Genomic DNA, 23,729 nt, shown 5'->3' with positions numbered 1-23,729 from the left:
GTAGAAGTAGAAAGAAGTTGAACAGTGATGTCACAGCGTGCAGGTAAGGGATTGGCTGGTGACTGGTAAGTAGTTTTTCTTTTATTTTCCCTCAGGTGTTATCGTGCGGGGCGCAGAGGTTGCCGAGTAAGTGCTTGCTGAGGAGGGGAGTGAATAACAGGTAAGCTCTTTCTTTCTTTCTTTTTCTTTTTTTATCTAGAAGGGATGGCAGGGAAGGTAGTGCAATGTTCCTCCTGCAGAATGTTTGAGGTGAGGGATACCGTCAGTGTCCCTGCTGACTTCATCTGTGTGGAAGTGCACCCATCTCCAGCTCCTCAGAAACCGCGTTAGGGAACTGGAGCTGGAGCTGGATGAACTTCGGATCATTTGGGAAGCAGAGGTGGTCATAGATAGAAGTTTCAGGGATGTAGTTACTCCGAAGAATAAAGATAGATGGGTGACGGTGAGAGGGGCTGGGAGGAAGCTGTCAGTACAGGGATCCCCTGTGGTCGTTCCCCTTAGTAACAAGTATACCGCTTTGGATACTGTTAGGGACGACGACTTACCAGGGGTAAGCCATGGGGTACAGGTCTCTGGCACAGAGTCTGGCCCTGTTGCTCAGAAGGGAAGGGGGGGAGAAGTAGAGCATTAGTCATTGGAGACTCCATAGATAGGGGGATAGGTAGGAGATTCTGTGGGAACAAGAGAGACTCGTGGTTGGTGTGCAGCCTCCCAGGTGCCAGGGTGCGTGATGTCTCGGATCGTGTTTTCGGGATCCTTAAGGGGGAGGGGGGGCAGCCCCAAGTCGTGGTCCACATAGGTACCAACGACATAAGTAGGAAAAGGGACAGGGATGTAAGGCAGGAATTCAGGGAGCTAGGGTGGAAACTTAGATCTAGGAAAAACACAGTTATTATTTCTGGGCTGTTACCCGTGCCACGTGATAGCGAGATGAGGAATAGGGAGAGAGAGGAGTTGAACATGTGGCTACAGGGATGGTGCAGGAGGGAGGGTTTCAGATTTTTGGATAATTGGGGCTCATTCTGGGGTCGGTGGGACCTCTGCAAATGGGATGGTCTACACCTGGACCCGAGGGGTACCAATATCTTGGAGGGGAAATTTGCTAATGCTCTTCGGGAGGATTTAAACTAGTTCAGCAGGGGCTTGGGAACCTGAATTGTAGCTCCAGTATACAGGGGGTTGAGAGTAGTGAGGTCATGAGTAAGGTTTCAAAGTTGCAGGAGTGTACCGGCAGGCAGGAAGGTGGTTCAATGCCAGGAGCATCCGGAATAAGGTGCATGAACTTGCGGCATGGGTTGATACCTGGGACTTCGATGTTGTGTCCATTTCGGAGACATGGATAGAGCAGGGACAGGAATGGTTGTTGCAGGTGCCGGGGTTTAGATTTTTCAGTAAGCTCAGGGAAGGTGGTAAAAGAGGGGGAGGGATGGCATTGTTAGTCAAGGACAGTATTATGGTGGCAGAAAGGACGTTTGATGAGGACTCGTCTACTGAGGTAATATGGGCTGAGGTTAGAAACAGGAAAGGAGAGGTCACCTTGTTAGGGGTTTTCTATAGGCCTCCGAAACGTTCCAGAGATGTAGAGGAAAGGATTGCAAAGATGATTCTGGATAGGAGCGAAAGCAACAGGGTAGTTGTAATGGGGGACTTTAACTTTCCAAATATTGACTGGAAACGCTATAGTTCAAGTACTTTAGATGGATCTGTTTTTGTCCAATGTGTGCAGGAGGGTTTCCTGATACAGTATGTAGATAGGCCAATGAGAGGCGAGGCCATATTGGATTTGGTTCTGGGTAATGAACCAGGACAGGTGTTAGATTTGGAGGTAGGTGAGCACTTTGGTGATAGTGACCACAATTCAATTACGTTTACTTTAGTGATGGAAAGGGATAGGTATATACCGCAGGGCAAGAGTTATATCTGGGGGAAAGGCAATTATGATGCGATGAGGCAAGACTTAGGATGCATCAGATGGAGAGGAAACCTGCAGGGGATGGGCACAATGGAAATGTGGAGCTTGTTCAAGGAACAGCTACTGCGTGTCCTTGATAAGTATGTACCTGTCAGGCAGGGGGGAAGTGGTCGAACAAGGGAACCGTGGTTTACTAAAGCAGTCGAAACACTTGTCAAGAGTAAGAAGGAGGCTTATGTAAAGATGAGACATGAAGGTTCAGTTAGGGCGCTCAAGAGTTACAAGTTAGCTAGGAAGGACCTAAAGAGAGAGCTAAGAAGAGCCAGGAGGGGACATGAGAAGTCTTTGGCAGGTAGGATCAAGGATAACCCTAAAGCTTTCTCCAGATATGTCAGGAATAAACGAATGACTAGGGTAAGAGTAGGGCCAGTCAAGGACATTAGTGGGAAGTTGTGCTTGGCGTCCGAGGAGATAGGAGACGTGTTAAATGAATATTTTTCGTCAATTCACACAGGAAAAAGACAACGTTGTCGAGGAGAATACTGAGATTCAGGCTACTAGACTAGAAGGGCTTGAGGTTCATAAGGAGGAGGTGTTAGCAATTCTGGAAAGTGTGAAAATAGATAAGTCCCCTGGGCTGGATGGGATTTATCCTAGGATTCTCTGGGAAGCTAGGGAGGAGATTGCTGAGCCTGTGACTTTGATCTTTATGTCATCTTTGTCTACAGGAATAGTGCCAGAAGACTGGAGGATAGCAAATGTTGTCCTCTTGTTCAAGAAGGGGAGTAGAGACAACCCAGGTAACTATAGACCAGTGAGCCTTACTTCTGTGTGGGCAAAATCTTGGAAAGGTTTATAAGAGATAGGATGTATAATCATCTGGAAAGGAATAATTTGATTAGAGATAGTCAATACAGTTTTATGAAGGGTAGGTCGTGCCTCACAAACCTTATTGAGTTCTTTGAGAAGGTGACCAAACAGGTGGATGAGGGTAAAGCAGTTGATGTGGTGTATATGGATTTCAGTAAAGCGTTTGATAAGGTTCCCCACGGTAGGTTACTGCAGAAAATACGGAGGCATGGGATTCAGGGTGATTTAGCAGTTTGGATCAGAAATTGGCTAGCTGGAAGAAGACAAAGGGTGGTGGTTGATGGGAAATGTTCAGACTGGAGTCCAGTTACTAGTGGTGTACCACAAGGATCTGTTTTGGGGCCACTGCTGTTTGTCATATTTATAAATGACCTGGAGGAGGGCGTAGAAGGATGGGTGAGTAAATTTGCAGATGATACTGAAGTCGGTGGAGTTGTGGACAGTGCGGAAGGATGTTACAAGTTACAGAGGGACATAGATAAGCTGCAGCGCGGGGCTGAGAGGTGGCAAATGGAGTTTAATGCAGAAAAGTGTGAGGCGATTCATTTTGGAAGGAATAACAGGAAGACAGAGTACTAGGCTAATGGTAAGATTCTTGGCAGTGTGGATGAGTAGAGAGATCTCGGTGTTCATGTACATAGATCCCTGAAAGTTGCCACCCAGGTTGAGAGGGTTGTTAAGAAGGCATACGGTGTGTTAGCTTTTATTGGTAGAGGGATTGAGTTTCAGAGCCATGAGGTCATGTTGCAGCTGTACAAAACTCTGGTGCGGCCGCATTTGGAGTATTGCGTGCAATTCTGGTTGCCGTATTATAGGAAGGATGTGGAAGCATTGGAAAGGGTGCAGAGGAGATTTACCAGAATGTTGCCTGGTATGGAGGGAAGATCTTATGAGGAAAGGCTGAGGGACCGGAGGCTGTTTTCGTTAGAGAGAAGAAGGTTAAGAGGTGACTTAATTGAGGCATACAAGATGATCAGAGGATTGGATAGGGTGGACAGTGAGAGCCTTTTTCCTCGGATGGTGATGTCTAGCACGAGGGGACATAGCTTTAAATTGAGGGGAGATAGATATAAGAGAGATGTCAGAGATAGGTTCTTTACTCAAAGTGTAGTAAGGGCATGAAATGCCCTGCCTGCAACAGTCGTGGACTCGCCAACACTAAGGGCATTCAAATGGTCATTGGATAGACATATGGACGATAAGGGAATAGTGTAGATGGGCTTTCGAGTGGTTTCACAGGTCGGCGCATCATCGAGGGCTGAAGGGCCTGTACTGCGCTGTAATGTTCTATGTTCTATGAGGCTTACTGCACTGAGGATATTTAGGCATCACAAAATGTTGAGACAGAGCAAGATATTCTGTTTGGTGGCCAAGTCTCTTAAAGTCATTGAAAGAGATTCTGTCAAACTATATTACTTGCGCTTTTCATCATCTGGAGACAAGGGAACCTTTGGTATAATCTTCCTTTCCATCACGATCATGGGAACATCTTGCGATAGACCTCTTCCAACACAGAGGCAAGATGTTCTTAATCAAAGTAGATCCCTTATCAATCAAGATAGGTAGAAGTCAAGCTACTGCAGGGTCACACTTCAGAAGCAGTGATTACATCAGTGAAGGAGATACTTGCAAAAGTTTCTTTGGGACCCAGGCCGGCCAGCTGACCTTCTCGTCCCACTTCTTTCATCGGGCAGGAGACACAAAAGTCTGAGAACACGCATGAACAGACTCAAAAACAGCTTCTTCCCCGCTGTTACCAGACTCCTAAACGACCCTCATATGGACTGTCCTCATTAACACCACACCCCTGTATGCTTCGCCTGATGCCTGGGTTATGAAGTCACATTGTGTACTTGTGTTGCCCTATTATGTATTTTCTTTTATTTCCTTTTCTTTTCATGTACTTAATGATCTGTTGAGCTGCTCGCAGAAAAATACTTTTCACTGTACGTCGGTACACGTGACAATAAACAAAATCCAATCCAATGCTGTCTGACCTTCATGACACACCATCATTTCGTATCTTTAATGTGACAGGTGAGCCTGCTTGGTCCTCATGATCTCACTTGCTTTGTCATTCAATGTTATATTTCTGCTAAGGACTCCAGCTGATGATTTAAGTTCTCATTGCATCCTTTGACAAAAATCAAGAGCGTTGTCCTCAAACTCGCCATGCTTAGTCTTCAAATGCCTTTGAAGTTTTGAGGGTTTTAAACGTTTATTTGCCAATACTTCCCTGTATATAACACATATGGACTTTGCATTCTGATTTGCATTGGCAAAATTAACAAAACCACACCTCAAGAAATAATTTTTATACTGCTTTGTTCCTGATACTGTTCAGCAGAGGCCCTGGAGCTTTGTATACATCTCACATCAGCACTGCTTTGTCCTGCCGTGGACTCTCCTGTGAAGCTCTGTCCAGCAGATTTAGTTGTGAGAACCTGGCCTGTTTGTGTCTCTGGCCCTCGCTTCCTTATTACATCTTCAGTTCTTCACACAGTTCTGTTGCTTGCTTGCTGGCAGCTACAAAATGGAGGGATGTCTCCTTGTGACGTCTCCTCGTGACTTTTTGCCAAAGCACGGATGTACAGGGCACGTGACGCCAGTGTACTTGCCAGGCATGTGACCTGCTCTTTGTCGCCCCTTCTGGCGGGCAGACTCCATCGTTTGCATTAAAGATCGGTCACAGCTGGCACTCTCAACTTAAAAGCTAGTTGTGGCCGGCATTCTTAAAAGCCTGTTTTCGTCATTGGGCGGTTCCCCCGCGATCCGGAATGGCACGACCGATTACTCTCCGACCATCACGATACCCACCAGTGACAGACCCGCAGGTCATGACCCTGAGTTTAAAAGCCCTGCTGTAGATAGTACTTGATGCGACCATCAATTCACACGAAACAAGGAGTAGAAGTAATCTGTGGCTTTAATCGACTAGAACAGTGCCTGCCTGCGACTGCCTACTGCTCTTTATACCTCCCCTCAAGGGGAGGAGTCAGGGGCGGAGCCCACAAAGGCACCAACATGATACATCACAGGTAATACCTTACAATGGTCCATAGGTGGAGCCCTCATGGGCAACAGCATGATACAGTTACATACATGGTGAATGGTTAATGCAATACATTCACCACATTCACCCCCTGTTAAAAAATGAAGTCCGGCGGGGGTGAAGGGTTCACAAATTCACCCTGTCCAGCGCCTGGATCGTGCGCTGTGATTGCCGGAGCTCTGGTATCGCAGCTTGCCTGGGTGTCGAACTCATCTGTGCGGGCGTGGGTAATGACGTTGCCGGTGTGGGTACAGACGTGGACTCCGGGAGCGTGTCTTCCGGACCTTCGTTCCTGTGGGTCGGTGAAGAGGGAATGGGGGGCGGGAGGGGGTGCGGGTGCCACGTATGGGCGGGGGCGCTGGTCAGCGTAGGTTGGGTGGGGTAAGTTGGGGTGGCGGTGGTAGTGGAGCCTGCGGGCGCTAGGACCTGGAGGGAAACCATATCCTGTCGGCCGTTGGGGTGTTCTATGTATGCGTACTGGGGGTTGGTGTGTAGGAGCTGGACCCTTTCAACCAGGGGGTCGGACTTATGGCTCCTGACGTGTTTGCGGAGTAGGACGGGCCCCGGTGTCTTCAGCTAGAATGGAAGTGAGGCCCCGGAGGTGGATTTCCTGGGGAAAACAAACAGGCGGTTATGAGGGGTCTCGTTTGTGGCCGTGCAAAGGAGGGACCTAATGGAGTGGAGCGCGTCGGGGAGGACGTCCTGTCAGTGGGAAACTGAGATTCCTCCACCTCAAGATCTTATCGTCCTTGATTTTGCCCCGCTGTATTATCGAACATGAAGGCTACCGATCTGGCCGGTGATGAGGGTAAACCTCCTACCAGCGAGGTAGTGCCTCCAGTGCCGCACGGCTTCCACGATGGCTTGGGCTTCTTTTTTGACCGAGGAGTGTCGAATTTCAGAGGCGGTGAGGGTGCGTGAAAAAAATGCTACTGGCCTGCCTGCCTGATTGAGGGTACCAGCGAGGGTGACCTCTGACGCTTCGCTCTCCACCTGGAAGGGGACGGACTCATCCACCGTGCGCATTACGGTTTTGGCGATGTCCGCCTTGATGCAATTGAAGGCCTGGCGGGCCTTGGCTGACAGTGGGAAGGTGGTGGCCTTGATTAGTGGGCGGGCTTTGTCTACATAGTTGGGGACCCACTGGGCATAATAGGAAAAGAACCCAAGGCACCTCTTCAGGGCCTTGGGACAGTGAGGGAGAGGGAGTTGCAGGAGGGGGCGCATACGGTCAGGGTCGGGTCTTAGAACCCCGTTTTCCACGATGTAGCCGAGGATGGCTAGCCTGGTTGTGCGGGAAACGCATTTCTCCTTGTAAGTGAGATTAAGGGTTTGGGCGGTCTGGAGAAATCTCTGGAGGTTGGCATCGTGGTCCTGCTGATCATGGCCGCAGATGGTGACGTTGTCCAAGTACGGAAACGTGGCCCGCAGCCCGTACTGGTCCACCATTCGGTTCATGGTTCTTTGAACGACCGAGACCCCGTTTGTGATGCCGAAGGGGACCCGGAGGAAGTGGAAGAGGTGGCCGTCTGCCTCAAAGGCCGTGTAGTGGCGGTCCCCCGAGCGAATTGGGAGCTGGTGGTACGCAGACTTCAGATCCACCGTGGAGAACACCCGGTAGTGCGCGATCTGGTTAACCATGTCTGCTATCCGGGGAAGGGGGTACGCATCAAGGTGTGTGTACCGGTTTATGGTTTGGCTGTAATCTACAACCATCCGGTTCTTTTCCCCGGTCCTGATGACCACCACCTGAGCTCTCCAGGGGCTATTGCTGGCCTCAATGATCCCCTCCCGCAAGAGTCATTGGACCTCGGACCTGATAAAAGTCCTGTCCTGAATGCTATAACGCCTGCTTCTGGTGGCGCCTGGCTTACAGTCGGTGGTGAGGTTTGCGAAGAGCGGGGGTGGGTCGACTTTTAGTGTCGCGAGGCTACATACGGTGAGTGGGGGTAGGGGCCCGCCAAATTTCAGGGTCAGGCTCTTGAGGTTACACTGGAAATCCAGTCCCAACAGGAGAGGAACGCAGAGGTCAGGGTTTACATATAGCTTAAAATCGGCGTACTTGGCGCCCTGTATTGCTAGGGTTGCGGTAGTGCACCCCCGGATCTGCACCGAGTGCGATCCAGAAGCGAGGGAGATGGTTTGGTGTGCTGGGAAGATTGGGAGCGAGCAGCGTCTTATCATGTCTGGGTGAATAAAGCTCGCTGTGCTCCCGGAGTCGACCAGGCAAGGTGTTTCCTGTCCATTTACCCGGACAGCCATCATGGAGCTCCGGAGGTGTTTGGGTCGCGACTGGTCCAGGGTGACCGCGCTGAGTTGCGGGTAGCCGGTGTGGTCAGAGGTGCTGGGGTGGTCCCAAGATGGCTGCCCCCGTCGGTATCACGTGTCGGCGGCGTTGCAGATGGCGGCCAAGATGGCGGCCCCTATCGGTCGCACGTGTCTGGAGGCGAGGAAGGTGGCGTCCAAGATGGCGGCCCCCACGAGTCCCACGTGGCGGGCCGCGTGGGCGAGGATGGCCAAGATGCCGGCCCCCATGAGTCACACACGTTGTGTGGATTTGAAGATGGCTGCCCCCACGGACAGCACGAGGCCGATAACGCGTCCGGGGACGGAGCCGGCAGGCAAGCTGCTACACTGCGGGATCTGCGGGCCTGTGAGTCTGAGGATCGGGCCTTCGATTTTGAGGGTTTGAACCTAGCCAGGCAAACCTTAGCAAAATGTCCTTTTTTCCCGCAGTCGCTGCAGTTCGCGTTCTGAGCCAGGCAGCGCTGCCTGGGGTGTTGATGCTGGCCGCAGAAATAGCAGGGAAGTCCCCCGTGTTGGGCGGGCAGCCACGCGGCACAGGCCTGGGGTACTCTTTGGTCGGGGGTCCACGAGGGGGTCGCGTGATCAGATGGGAATGCGTTGAGGCTTTGGAACGCTACTTCTAGGGAGGAGGCTAGCTTTACCGTCTCTTCCAGGTCTAGGGCACCCTTCTCGAGTAGGCGCTGTCTCACATAGTTGGACCGGACTTCAGCCACGTAGGCATCCCGGACTGCGAGGTCCATATGTTGAGTGGCCGTAACAGCCTGGTAGTTGCAACTTCATGCAAGGATTTTGTGGTCGCGTAGGTACTCTTCCAGCGATTTCCCAGGGCGTTGGCAGAACGTAGTGAGGAGATGCCGCGCGAACACCTCGTTCACTGGCCTTACATATTGGCGCTTCAACATCGCGAGCGCGTCTGCGTAGGTGGAAGCTTCCTCGAGTTGAACAGAGTTTCGATGGCTCACCCGGGCGTGGAGGAGGCTCAGCTTCTGATCGTCGGAGATGGAAGATGAGGAGGAGGCTGCGAGGTAGGCCTCGAAACAGCGGAGCCAGTGCATAAAAATCGCTTTCGCCTCCGCGGCTTGCGGGTCGAGTTCCAGTTGGTCAGGTTTGAGGGCCGATTCAATTGTGGTGTTGTAGTCGATTAAATTGATGCGGCCATCAATTTACACGAAACAAGGGGTAGAAGTAAGCTGTGGCTTTAATCGACGAGAACAGTGCCTTCCTGCAACTGCTCTGCTACTGGCAGCCGCTTACAGGGCTACTACTCTTTATACCTCCATTCAAGGGGAGGAGCCAGGGGTGGAGCTCACAAAGGCACCAACATGATACATCACAGGTAATATCTTACAATGGTCCATAGGTGGAGCCCTCATGGGCAACAGCGTGATACAGTTACATACATGGTGAATGGTTAATGCCATACATTCACCACAGTACTCACTGAAGGTAGGGTGGATCTTTATACTACTTGATAAAATACTGATCAAATAGACTGCTTTGTCCTTAGATGATGTTAACCTTCTTGGGTGTTATTGTAACTACATACATCTAGACCAGGGGGGAACATTCCATCAGCCCTCAAAATTACAAAACTACAGTTAAGTAAAGCTCTGATTGGAATGTATCTAGATACATGAGTTCAGTCTTGGGCATCAAACCTCAGAAAGGATATATTGTCCTTGAAGAAGTGCAGCTCAAACTCACCAGAAGGATAACTTCAGTATCGATGATTAAGGGATGATTTAATTTTGTTGTTTAAGAGGCTTGAAGTATTTTATATGGTGCGTGGGATAGACTAGAGAAGCTATCTCATCTGGTAGAGTAATCCACAACTAGAAAGCATAATCCTAAAATTACGGTTCACTATTCAGGGGGGTTTCAAGAAGCACTTCTGCACACAAAGGGCAGCAACCCAAAACGCTGTTGAGGTTAAAATTGAAAATTTAAACTTGTTTTGGTAGAGTTTTTTTAGCAAGGGCATTAAAGGATATGGAATCAAAACAGATAAGTAGAGTTGATGGACAGATCAGCCATGACTTAACTGAAAGAGAGAACAGGCTCGAGGGGCTGAATGGTCTGCTGCTGTTCCTTTGTATCTTTCTGCTCTCCACCCAGCCAATGGCTAAAGCCTAGGCAGCAAAGTTGAAAGTGTACCCCATCGAAAATTACGTGACATATTTGCCTAATGGAATATTTTGATGCTCAGTGCGAGTAGGCATTTGAATTAAAGGTTTAGGCAAATCCGAGTTCAAAGTGGACTCCATTGGTCCCCAGTCACTAAGACGGATTTTGATTTGGCAATTCTTGCTCATTTAAACATTGCCAATACTATACCTGAAAACAAGGCCAAACTACTTCCATCCTGAATAATTTTTCCTCCAAGGAAGAGAGAAAAGAATTGCTGAAACTAGCTGTGTTGAGCAAAAGTAAAATGAAAAGTTCAGAAATGCTCGATCAGCCAGTGCCAATATATTTTAATTCACAGATGAGAGAATAGGACTTGAAAATCAGATATAAGTCACAGAATTCTGTAGTCACTACAGGATGAGGGAATATCAATGACTACAATTTCCTAGATATGTAGTAACTGTTGAACAGACACGTGTGGATGCCTGGTCCCTCTCATGCAGAAAGAAGCCTCTCCTGAGATGGCATCAGTAATTTCCTTCTCAACCTTTAGAAAAGCAAACATTTGACAGAGTCAGCAACTGGGCTTGTGTCCAACAAAGGGTCAGATTAAAATGACATTTTCTATGAATTATTTCTGTTGTTTCCTCTTGGAAATCGCTGATTTTAATCGCTGGCTGTGTCTTCAGCTGCCTCGGTCCTAAGCTCTGGAATTCCCTCCCTGAACCTCTCCATTTCTCTGACTTGCTTTCTTTGTTTTTAATCCTTAAAGCCAAAATCTCTTTGCCCTCATATCTCCTTATGTGGCTCGATGTCACATTTTGTTTTATCGTGCTCCGGTGCTGTACCTGGGGATGTTTTATTACAGGAAAGAGGCTGTATAAATACAGGTTATTGTTCAAATGCAAATTGACTGTTAATACAGGGAAACCAATTACAATCGATCCATAAAGGCAACATTCAGAAAGGCATTCTAAAACATCTTTCTAAAATCACCTCATTCTAGTATTTTACACTCAATGGGCCAGAGTTTTCCATGCCACCACCAGCAGCAACATGTTCAGCCTTTGCTGCTATTGTATGTTGGAGAGGCCATAACCTCTAGAGTGCGTTACTCCGAAAGCAGCATGGTGGACTCCTAAGAGTTCGCCACTTCAAAGGGCAAGTACGGAACCAGTGTAAACTTGGACTAATTTCCCCCTAATTACGAATTGATTGCACTTCAAAATTTTACAACTGTATTTCCAGTTGTAAAGAGCCTCCTCTCAATTTGCGAATACTTCACAAGGATGTCCATATAAAAGCTCAGGAGACCAGAGATGGTGATTCAAAATGGAGGTTCATTTCCAATCAAAAGAAAAGGCCGCAACGCAGCATACAACACATGGATCCCAACCGGGACTACTGATCATGCCGGTCCCAATCTGGGCCGGCTGTTATGGATTGATTCTTTAAGCTCTCGCTGATCAGCGGGGGAGCTCATATTGCACGAGCGCCACAGGGAGATCAATTGGGTCATCGACATGAGTCTCATGAGGGTTATTACAGTCCACATCATTTTAATAGTTAAAAAAGATTGTTTTCTTGAAAGATTAAATCTTTTAAAAGTTGAAATAGCTTCTTAAAAAGTAAAATCCATGTTTTTTTTAGCATGTGTCACACTTTTTAAAATGATTTAAAGTAAATTTAAATTTTTAATTTTGAAAATAAATGTTTAAATGTTCAATTTTGCAAAAATGTTTACATTTCTAATTTTGTAAAATTAGGTCCATAAATAATGTAGTTTCCAAATGCTTTTTCAATGTGATTTTTCGAATGTCTTTTTTACTGTCGTAGTCTTTTCTTTTGCAGCGCGTGTACTGCAGCGACTGTAAGCTGTGCCCACCCCTCCTTGCCTTCTTTTTGGGTGCATTAACCTGCGCTGTTGGGCCTCACTGCAACCCATGCCGGCACAGAATCTCCCACTTGGCGACCAAAGTTCTCACCACCAGGATCGCTGTAGGCTTTTCGAGGGATTTGTTTGATGTCAGGGGCGAGCGCAACATCCGGGATCATGTGAAAATGTAGATTCAGCCAACTTGAATCATCTGTGTGGTATCATGACAAAACAAAGAGCAATCTGGTTCTGTCCACAAGCAAAAAGGATTCACAAACCACGCTATTCCTCATAATTGCCGAATATAATCTGCGTTTCCGTATTTGTATTTTTTTGATTGGTTTGAAGTTCCATAACCTATTGCTTATGGTATGAAATTAAAAGTAGGTTTTTGGACACTTTTGAGGCCTTAGGAGCCCAGGGTTGGATTGCTTTACCGACCCTTCTTATTACATTTTGATTGATGTTTGACAATTTTCCGTTGCTCTATGTTATTTTTGGGCAGTGCCCCTATCAGGAGCGGCCCGTTTTAATTTTTCCCTGAGTTTGTTTCTTTTATTCTAATGAGTTGATTAGATGCTAAAAGACCGGCTTACCCACTTTCTCCCTCTCCTGGTCTCACCGACGACAATTTTCAATTGTAGATAAGGAGGGCACTCGCCTGAAACCAGCTTGATTCTCTCACTAGATCAAATGATGCCACATGATTGTCCGCGATGTTATCGGTGATATGTGACAGTGAGTGTGGGAAATACTCATACTAAGCAGCAATATTAGAGTCTGGCTTTTTAATCTTAACCACAGGCCTGCACATGGAAGGCAGTGAATATTTGACTTAGCAGGGAAACCATTACCCGGTCCAGAAAAGTAAGCTTTTAAATACCTTTGGAACTTCCTTGTGGGCCTTGAGAAGCAGTAGGTTTGTGTAGAGATTTATTTCTTAGTTCTTTTTTATTTAGTAATTCTATGGTTTCCACAAAGAAACCTTGGATTTCCGCTGCCCTAGACTCACCAGTTCCTTCTCGACCGCGATGCTCTCTCACCCGACAACTCATTTACCTTGGTATTGAAGACTCTCTTGTCCTTGTTGCTGGGCCCCCGCCGCCCATTTTTAATTGTTGCACAGCTGTTTCCCACCAAATTCTCAGCTGTTTCGAACAGAAAGTAAACCTGTGGCATGTTAAAGTGATCTGACCATCAGCATTGGCTGGATCGTCTTGCTGCCAGATTGTAGAGATTAAGTCACTTTGATAAGTGATTTGCAACACATGCAGTATTGAGGTCTAGGGAGGGAATGAAAAGCAAAACAATTGAAATTCAGAATTTTGGTACTAGAAGTGACCATTAGCTCAGTGGTAATATTCTCACCAGTTCACTCCAGTCAGCCTGATGAGAACAGATTAGCCTCTAGTCTCTAAATATTAGGTTGACACCCACAGGGGTACTTCACTGGAATCCAAAGGGGTATTACTCAGGAATCTTCACTGGCTCAGTGGTAATAATCTCATCTCTGATTGAGAAGGGCCCCACTGCAGACAAGTGGCAAGTTGGAAATGGAGTCCCAGCTCGGAGTAGTGGGGGGTATTGCCCAACAGGGATAATGTGGTCCTCCAGCTAAACATGAAATGGTGGACCATTTAACCCTGCTTGCACCATGTCCAGGAGAAGGTATTCTAAAGATATAAAGCATCAAGAAAGAAATGGAAACAAACTAATTTACATCCCTCAGCAAATGGTTCAAAAATCTCATCTGAGCTGGGCTTTCCTGAGGGCAGAACACGATGGACCAATAAACGTTTATACCCATTGACCATTCCTCCTTCAACCTCAAACCATTGATATATAGCAATAGAAAAAGGAACAGCAATTTGAATTTAACCTCCCATATGCCAGATGTGCAAAACTGTGTAGCTATCAACATATGCTATGGAATAACAATTGGCTGAAATGTAGTGGGGGTGTGTTCAGTGGGATGAAATACTAAGTGAGTTGTCCCAGGGATCACTACTTGGATTCATCAATGCCTTGCAAGTTAGTCAAATTAACTGATGCTGTCAAACTAGGTCGTGCAATGGAATCTGAAGGAACAACTCAGAAATTACACAGTGAGATGCAGAAAATATGTAACGAGAATAATAGCGGATGAAATTAAATGAAATTAAGGCCTGAGTTTTCATAAAGACTGAGAGGGTCTCTGGGCAGCAGGCTGGCACAGTGGTTAGCACTGCTGCCACACAGCACCAGGGACCTGGGTTCATTTTTGGCTTGGGTGACTGTGTGGAGTTTACAGGCTTTCCCCGTGTCTGTGTGGGTTTCCTCTGGATGCTGCGATCTCCTCCCACAATCCAAAGATGTGGAGGTTAGACGGATTGACCGTGCTAAAATTTCCCCTTTGTGTCTAAAGATGAGCAGGTTAGGTGGGGTTATGGGGATAGGGGGTGAGTGGGCCTAGGTAGGGTGCTCTTTCAGAGGTTTGGTGCAGACTCAATGTGCCAAATGGCCTCCTTCTGCACTGCAGGGATTCTATGGTTTAGTCAAAATGGCGCTGGAGCCCCAATTCTGGAAATCCCACTCCCAAATCCAGCACCTACCATTGTTGCTACGGGTGGGGGAGAATGGGGGTGTAGTTTGCCCTTCTGTGGTTCATGTTGCCATCTGTGCATGCTGAAGACCAGCTGCCTTGAAAAAGATTCAATTTTCTCTCGTGGGTTGTCCAAAACATGACTCATGGGCTTCATATAATACAGGAAAATGTCTAAACTGTTGGGGTTATTTTGGAGAGGTAGGTTAAAAAAAAATCTGCAGTATAAAATAACATTACATTACTTTCTATTCCACTCTGTCTGTTGACATAAGCCTGAGGGCTGCCATTACACTATTTGTGCTGCCTGGTTAATTTCAGACTCCATTATGATTGTGATGGTATGTCAGTCAATTCACAGCTTGATTGACAGCTCAAAGTGGTAATAAAGTCTTTGATGTGGGGCTATGAGTATGTTTTTTTATCAGGGATTAAGCTCTTGAATGAGATATTTGTTTTATAACATGTGATGTGTTGAAGTAATGTAAATGTCATGAATGCTTTTTTTGAAGGAGAGTGTTTTAATGTAAAATTAAAGTCTGTAATGAACAATTATATTTTCATAAAGACAAAGAAGGTCTCTGGCTTAATCAAACAGGCACCAGAGATAGATTCTGGAAGTCGCACCCCGAACCTGGCATTCACCATTATCACCAGGCAGCAACAGGTTCTTCGTTGTTTGCACATTCATAGTTCATGGAGGCAGCTACCCATGTAAAAGTACAGCTGACTTCAAACAGATCAAATTTTCTGCTGGTGGGATGTCCAAAACATGACTTATCGGCTTTACTTTTTGATGTAGAAAGGCCTAAAGCTTCTGGAGTTTTTTCAAGAGCTAGAGTACTCTTTTGGATGGATCCAGTGACACCTTTGGAAAAGGTGAGGGGCACTTTGGGAGAAGTCAATTGCCCTGTGAGAAAGGTCAGGCTTTCTATGTAATGGTGAAAGTAGACGTGAACATGTGCAAAACGTAGATATACTTATTGGAACTATCAAAGAGTCAAGGGAACTGTCATGCTGTCCAGGCAACTGACAAGCTGTCAAGGCATTTAAGTCTCCTGGGTCATCATTATAGGACTTGAGCTGTACTACTGATTTCACAACCTACCATTATCAGAGTGGGATGCTTGTCAGCTCAAAGTTTAATTGGTAGATCCAAGTGGTTATCAAGACTTTGGTGTAGGACTATGAATACATATTTGTTGTTATAAAGAATTAAGCACTTGAATGAAATATTTGTTTTTCTAAGGGATTATTTAGTTATAGGAATGTAAATGTAATGATTGGATGAATGAAATATTTTAAAATAAAAATTAAGGCTGGGAACCTCCGGATCTGCCCACTAGAGGTGGGATTTGAAAAGGCCTGCAGACTCCCACGTTGAACTGAAATTCGGATTCATGACCTATTGCGAGCCTCTGTGCCTGGCCCACCAGTCATAACCTGGCTTCTTGCTTTGCCCCAGAAGAATCATGCAAATAGCTCATTAGAGATGTCGTTGATGGGCAGGATGCACCATTCACTAACCAGCTGGGATACTCCAGCTCCGCCCAGTGAGAACCTCGCTGGCGTGAATTGGTGCAAGTATCGAGGAACATGGACCTGACTATTTGCAGTCCGAGGGGTGATAAGGCAGTAAATACCCTTCCAACAATTGCCACCAGGGTGCCGAGGGGGTCCTTCATGGGAGGTAGAGGTTATGGCGGCTTGTGCTGGGCTGGAGGGACTCAGGTCGGGAATGTTCCTTGGATGGGGCTCATTTCGCTGCTCTCCCCATCTGCAACCTTTAAATCTTTAAACAGTCAGTCGGTATGTAAACATTAAAGGTTTCTCATAATAAAGTGAAAGTGTTCTCATTTGTTTCCCAACCTCTTCAAAAAGGCGCTCAGCATCTCAGAAATACACATCCCTTATAATAAAGTGAAAGTGTTCTCATCTGAACCCCTAAAACCTTTAAAGTATTGTCAGTATTCCAAGTTTAAGGATCTGAGTGATGAGGGTAACGTCTATTCCTTTAAAGTGGTGGAAACGGTTGGAGTGGTTTTCACACATTCAGTTTCATTGCCCTTTGAAGTTAGAAATCTGTGTGTATGACTAGAAGGCTGAACGTTTTTAACTGGATTGTAGACATTCAATTTCACACGCCATTGCCCGCTGAAAGTTTTTTGACTGACAGGTGGAGGTAGTTCCAAAGGGGAGAATCAGATTGTTTATTTTATAGCTCTGCGGGGATCCATTAACTCAGGGTACCAGGTGTTTTCCTAACTGCAGTTTTTTATGAATCTGCATCTTTGTTCCCAAGTGTTTCCTAGAAAGTGCAGTTGTGGGGGTAGCCCTGCATTTTCTTGGGAGCACTTGAGAACAAAGTGGCAGTCTCGTTTAAGAAAAAAACTGTGGCGAGGAAAACAAAGAAATGCTTGGATTCTGTGACACATTTGGAACTTAGGAAATGGGAGCAGGAGTGAGCCATTCTGCCCTATGAGCCTGCTCCAAAAAGACATCCATGTGATTAGTTTCTGTAATCTACTTGTGGATTCTCACAACTTAGCGTTGCCAGAAGAGTGGAAGCAAGAATAACCAGAAGCAAGTGTCAACTAGAAAGTCTGATACAGCACAGTAACCAAGAGTGACCACTGAAAATGGAAACAAGACCAGCATCCGGACGAAAGTGGAGCTACAGGCCTAAATTAGCAACTGGGAGCAGTTTAAAATAATGGGGACCGCTTAGCCTCATCGCATCTGCTTCTTTCTTGCCATGTCCCCACATTAACCTCATCTTTTGGGCAGGTGAACAGGACAACCACAGGAAATTCAAGGATTCTGCCTCAACCTCATTTTGAGGAAGAGAATTCCAAAGCCTCTCATCCCCTGAAGAAAATTAATTTCCTGTTCTCTATCCTAAATGGGCGACCCCTTTTTGAAATTTCTAAGTGCTCCAAGAGGAAACATCGTGGGCGGGATTTTCCGAGCCCCGCGCTGGGCCAGAGAATCGCCGCAACAGCGCCACGCCGCCCCGACGCTGGCACACGATTCTCAGAGGAGCAGAGAATCGGCACCATTTGCGCCGGCGCGTTTGCCGCGGCGCCAGTCGCGGGCCACCGATTCTCCGACCTTGATGGGTCGAACGGCCGTGCGGAAACGGCACAGTCCCGCCGGCGCCGGCCACACATGCGGGAACTCTGCGTGCAGGGTTGGGTGGTGGCCTGTGGGGGGGGTGGGGGAGGGGCCTCCTTCCGGTGGGGGGGCCTCCGATGGGGTCTGCCCCGCGATCGGGGCCCACCGATCGGCGGGCCGGCCTCTCCAGCCCCGGCCCTATTTTGTTACGCGACCGGCCCCGAACCCCCGCGCCATGTTGCGTCGGGGCCGGCGCGTTGAGGAAGTCGCCCACGCATGCGCGGGTTGGCACGGCGCCACTGTGCATGCGCGGGTTGGCGCGCCGCCCAGTTGGCGCCGGGAAAGCAGGCTGGAGCGGCGTGAACCTATCCAGCGCCGTGCTGGCCCCCTGTGGGAGACAGAATCTTTAGTGTCTGCGCCCGTTTCGCGCCGTCATGAAATGCAACGGGGTTCATGACGTCTTGGACACTCTGCCTCCATTTTGGAGAATCCCGCCCCCTTTTGCACATCCACTCCCAGAATGTCAAATATCCTCAGGATCGATATTTTTCAATCAAATCACCTCTTACTCTTCTAAACTCCAGCAGATGCAATCCTAGCCTGTCCAGCCTTTCCTCATTTAGAATACTGTGAGCAATTTTGGGCCCCACACCTCAGGAAGGACATACTGGCACTGGAGCGGGTCCAGCGGAGATTCACACGGATGATCCCAGGAATGGTAGGCCTAACATACGATGAACGTCTGAGGATCCTGGGATTATATTCATTGGAGTTTAGGAGGTTGAGGGGAGATCTAATAGAAACTTACAAGATAATGAATGGCTTAGATAGGGTGGACGTAGGGAAGTTGTTTCCATTAGCAGGGGAGACTAGGAAACGGGGGCACAACCTGAGAATAAAAGGGAGTCACTTTAGAACAGAGATGAGGAGAAATTTCTTCAACCAGAGAGTGGTGGGTCTGTGGAATTCATTGCCACAGAGGGCGGTGGAGGCCGGGACGTTGAGTGTCTTTAAGACAGAAGTTGATAAATTCTTGATTTCACGAGGAATTAAGGGCTATGGAGAGAGAGCGGGTAAATGGAGTTGAAATCAGCCATGATTGAATGGCGGAGTGGACTCGATGGGCCGAATGGCCTTACTTCTGCTCCTATGTCTTATGGTCTTATGGTCTTATAAGACAACCCAACCCATTCCAGATATTGGTCTGATGAACCTTCTCTGAACAACTTCCAATATATTTCCTGAAATAATCAGACCAATTCTGTACACAGTACTGGTCTCACCAATGCCCTGTACAGTTGAAGCATAACCTCCCTATACTTGTGTTCAATTCCCCTCGCAATAAACAACATTCTATTAGTTTTCCTAATTACTTGCTGTACCTGTGTACTAGTCTTTTGTGATTCATGCATTGAGGCACCCAGATCCCTCTGCACCTCAGAGCTCTGTAATCTCTCACTGTTCAAGACATTTCAAGAATGAATTACTCCTGAAATGCAGTGTTATGTTATGATGTTGCTACAGTAACCATTTATCAAAGCAATAATTTCTCTGGCTCAAAATGCGGAACTCTTCAAATTGTTTGATGATTCAGTAAAATTACTAGCTCCATAGTACACATAATTTAGAAAAATCACTTAAATATTGAACATATTAGAAACCTGTTAGTAAGAAATGAACAGGTAAAGCTTTGTCTTGGATGGTTGCGCAGAAGGGGAAATATTGTATGAACGGTCTCATACTGATTTCCAATACAGTCAATGGAATTGAATATCAGGAGCGATGTGTATAAAAGGCATCTGATTTGATAGCGACTATTTTGTGCAATGGTCTGAATTTCTACTCTTAAAATTCATTAAATAATCTACTGTGTGGCAGCTGTAGGGAATAATTAATTGTTATGATTTAAAATTCGACAATTCAGTATACCAAGAAGACTGACTGTTACCAAACTCTTTTATATGCTAACAGTGTTACATTGCACATAGAAGCACAGAATTTACAGTGCAGAAGCAAGCCATCGCCTTTGAATCTGCAATGGCCCCTGGAATGACTACCCTACTTAAGCCCCACGCATCCACCCCTATCCCCTTTATCCCCGTAACCCAGTAACCCCACCTAACCTTTTTGGACACTAAGGGCAATTTAGAATGGCCAATCCACCTAACCTGCACATCTTTGGACTGTGGGAGGAAACCAGAGCACCCGGAGGAAACCCACGCAGACACGGGGAGAACGTGCAGACTCCGCACAGATAATGACCCACGCCGGGAATCGAACCTGGAGCTGTGAGGCAACTGTGCTACCACTGTGCTACCATGCTGCCCTAATAGCTTCAATTTCAAATGAAGTATTGAATCACATTGTGAGGATGTCCCAAATTACTTTATCACCGATAATTTACCTTTGAAATACAGTCATTGTTGATATGCAATAGTCAATTTGTCAACAATGAAGTATCACAAAGAATAAATAGATGAGTGAGTAAATAATCTCTCTTGGCTGTGCTAATCAAGGTGAACATTTTGAGAGGGCATGAGCTTTCCAAGGTCTTGTGGCACAATGGGTAGTATCCCTGCCCCTGAGCCAGAAGCTCCAGGTTCGAGTCCCACCCCAGGACTTGATGGCCAAGGAAGGTTCATTCATTTTTTTAAAAATATAAATTTAGTGTACCCAATTATTTTTTTCCAATTAAGGGGCAATTTAGCATAGCCAATCCACCTACCCTTCACATCTTTGGGTTGTGGGGGTGAAACCCACACAGACACGGGGAGAATGTGCAAACTCCATACGGACAGTGACCCAGGGCCGCGATTCAAACCCGGGTCCTCAGCGCCGTGAAGCAGCAGTGCTAACCACTGCACGGCCGTGCCGCCCCGGAAGGTTCATTCAGAACATGGTTAAACAGGTTGAGTGTATGAACCTGCAAACCCTTCCAAACATGTCAGTGGCTAGCAGTAGGAATGGGAGAGACTCCTGGTCAGTCACGCTTGATGTGGATTGGTGCCCCTCAAACTATAAGCCCCTGATGACAGACTAGCTACCTTCTTCAGGTATTGATAGCCATGGAAACCGATGAAAGCCTGCATCACTAGGTACGGGAACAGAATTGGACTATGTTTTCCTACCCCTCTTTGGATAATTCCACATGAGTTTTTGTATTCGTTCCAGAATGACAGGTTTGTAGTGCCTCACCATCCAAAAGATGGAATTTCAGAAAGTTTTCTTCTTTATTCTTTGATCGGATGCGGGTGTTGCTAGAAAATAATAATACTAATCTTTTATTGTCACAAGTATGAAGTTACTGTGAAAAGCCCCTAGTCGCCACATTGCGGCTCCTGTGCTAGAAAAGCCAGTATTTGTTGCCTATCCCAAATTGTTGTTGTCGGAGGACTATTGACAGTCAACCACATTGCTGTGGATCTAGGACATAGGAACATAGGAATTAGGAACAGAAGTAGGTACTTCAGCCCCTCGGTCTGCTCCACCATTCAATCAGTTCATGGCTGGTCTCTTCCTGATCTCAAATCCACCTCCCAACCTGTTCCCCAAATCCGTTTAACATGTTTTTTTTTTTAAATGAGAAATATATCTATCTCCTTCTTGAAGCCATTTAATGACTCAGACTTCATTACACTATGGGGCAGAGAGTTTCACAAATTCACCACCCTCTTGGAAAAGTAGTTCCTCCTCATTTCAGTTCTAAATCTACCGCCTCTCAAACTAAATCTGTGACCTCTCATTCTAGATTGCCCCACACAAGGGGGAACATTTGGTCTATGTTTACTTTATCAATCCCTCTTAGTATTTTATATACCTCAATCAGATCCCTTCTCATCCTTCTAAACTCCAGTGAGTATAAACCCCAAACTGTTCAATCTCTCCTCATATGTCAACCCCTTCATCACCAGAATCTACGTGGTGAACCTCCTCGTAGCCTCCAATGCCACCACATCCTTCCTCAAGTAAGGAGACCAAAACTGGACACAAAACTCCAGATGTGGCCTCAGCAACAGCCTACACCATTGCAACAACACTTCTCTACTTTTATACTCCAGTCCTTTTGCAATAAACACTAACATTCTATTTGCCTTTTTAATTACATGCTGTACCTGCATACCGACTTTCTGTGATTCATGGGCAAAAACACCAAGATTCCTCTGCCTAGATGCATTTTGAATCTGCTTTCCATTTATATAATAATTAGCCTTTTTATATTTTTGGTCAAATGGATAACCTCACACTTATCCACATTAAGTTCCATCTGCCAAATTTTTGCCCAATCTCCCAGCCTATCTATATCTGACTGTAAAATCTTTATCTCCTCTTCACTGCCTGCATTCCACCTATTCTACTCTGCAGTCACATGTAGGCCAGACCAGGCAAGGATGGCAGATTTCCTTCATTTCAGGTAATTAATGAACCAGGTGGGTTTTTCAATGCGCAGGCTTATGGGGATGGGCCAGGGAAGTAGGCCTAGGTAGAGTGCTAGTTCAGAGGGTCAGTGCAGACCAAATGGGCCGAATGGCCTCCTCCTGCACTGTAGGGATTCTATGGATTTTATGAATATGTGCAGAAGTCATTGAAAGTGGTAGGGCAGGTTGAGAGAGTGGTTGATAAATTATACAATATCCTGGGATTTTTAATACGGGCATGTAGTACAAGATCAAGAAAGTTCTGGTGAAAGTCACTCATTTGACCTCAACGGGAGTATTGCATGCAGTTCTGGGTGCCGCATTTTAGGAAGGATGTGGAGGCAGTGGAGCAGGTTAGAAAAGATTCATGAGAATATTTCCTGGGATGAGGAACTTCAGTTATGGAGATAGATTGGAGAAATTAGGCTGAGAAGAGATTTGATAGAGGCATTCAAAATCCCAAGGTGTCTGGACGAAGTTTATGGGGAGACTCTTCCCACGCATTAAAAGATGAAGAATGATTTGGCAGAAATTTAAAGTAATTAGTAAAAGGAGCAAAAGGGATGAGGAAAATGTTTTTCATGCAGCAAGGAGTTAGGGTTTGGAATGTACTGCCTGACAGTGGGGTGGAGGCGGGTTCAATTGAAGCAGTGAAGAAGGAATGAGACTGTTATTTGAAAAAGCTGAATGTGCAGGGTTAGAGGTAGAAAGTGGGGCAATGGCACTGTAAGAGTTGCTCATTCAGAGAGCCAATGCACACATGATGGGCCAAATGGCCTCCTCTGCACCATAACAATTCTCTGAATCTGTGATGTGTTCAAATCCTGGAGTAGGGATGAAATCCTGAACTTATGACTCAGATTTATTAATCTATCAGCTTGGTAGCACTCTTGATTCTTTGATTGTAATACATATTCATATGTTCTGTCAAAAACTGTAGCTGTAATAATGAAGAAGATATTAAAATACCTGTATGCGACAGATAAATGTTTTGGCTGGGCTTTTTGCTGAGAAAGGAGACAAATAAATCTCATTGAGTATGCAGCACTAATTTGGTTTTACTGTTATGATATGCTGCTGGAAAAAATAAGGCACTAATAGATTTACTTTGACCCTCTTGTGTCCCCTCTTTCAGAAGGTAATGGAAATTAAGCTGAGCAGGCATATATTAATAACAGAGTCCAGAAAGAGGAGAGATGGTGTTACGAAAGCATCCAAAGGTAAAACATTAGTACAATTATGTTTTAAAATTTGCGTTTATCAGGAAATGTTTCCACTTACAAAGAGACCTCCTAATGGACTCAAAATTAAAAGCATAATTGTTAGGAACATATGTATATCAAAGCTACAAAGTGGCATAGGAAATTGGATTTCTGCATATTAGTCAGCCATTTCATGTGGTTTTCCCTTGAGCACTATAGGTCGTCACATGGAACACAGAATATTACAAAAGATAACACAACCACACAAAATGG

At 46.2% G+C, this 23,729-nt stretch overlaps 1 long non-coding RNA gene across 3 annotated transcripts in view; it reads right to left on the bottom strand.

Moving 5' to 3' along the window:
- The window catches only part of LOC140394235 (uncharacterized), a 71,795-nt gene that overhangs the window by 7,726 nt on the left and 40,340 nt on the right, over positions 1 to 23,729 (bottom strand). Inside the window, exons 4-5 of one of the 3 annotated variants that reach the window (XR_011935837.1) lie at positions 13,204 to 13,427; positions 10,599 to 11,116 (exon numbers count right to left, since the gene is read on the bottom strand). This is a non-coding gene — a long non-coding RNA (uncharacterized lncRNA). Of the gene's footprint in view, positions 1 to 10,598; positions 11,117 to 13,203; positions 13,428 to 23,729 lie in introns of those variants that run through there. The other 2 variants (XR_011935835.1, XR_011935836.1) reach the window with 2 other exon arrangements.

The sequence above is a fragment of the Scyliorhinus torazame genome, chromosome 17 (assembly GCF_047496885.1).
Source record: "Scyliorhinus torazame isolate Kashiwa2021f chromosome 17, sScyTor2.1, whole genome shotgun sequence".
In the NCBI taxonomy this organism is placed as follows: Eukaryota; Metazoa; Chordata; class Chondrichthyes; order Carcharhiniformes; family Scyliorhinidae; genus Scyliorhinus; species Scyliorhinus torazame.
The sequence above is the reverse complement of the archived record's forward strand: the minus strand, read 5'-3'. Positions and strand labels throughout refer to the sequence as shown.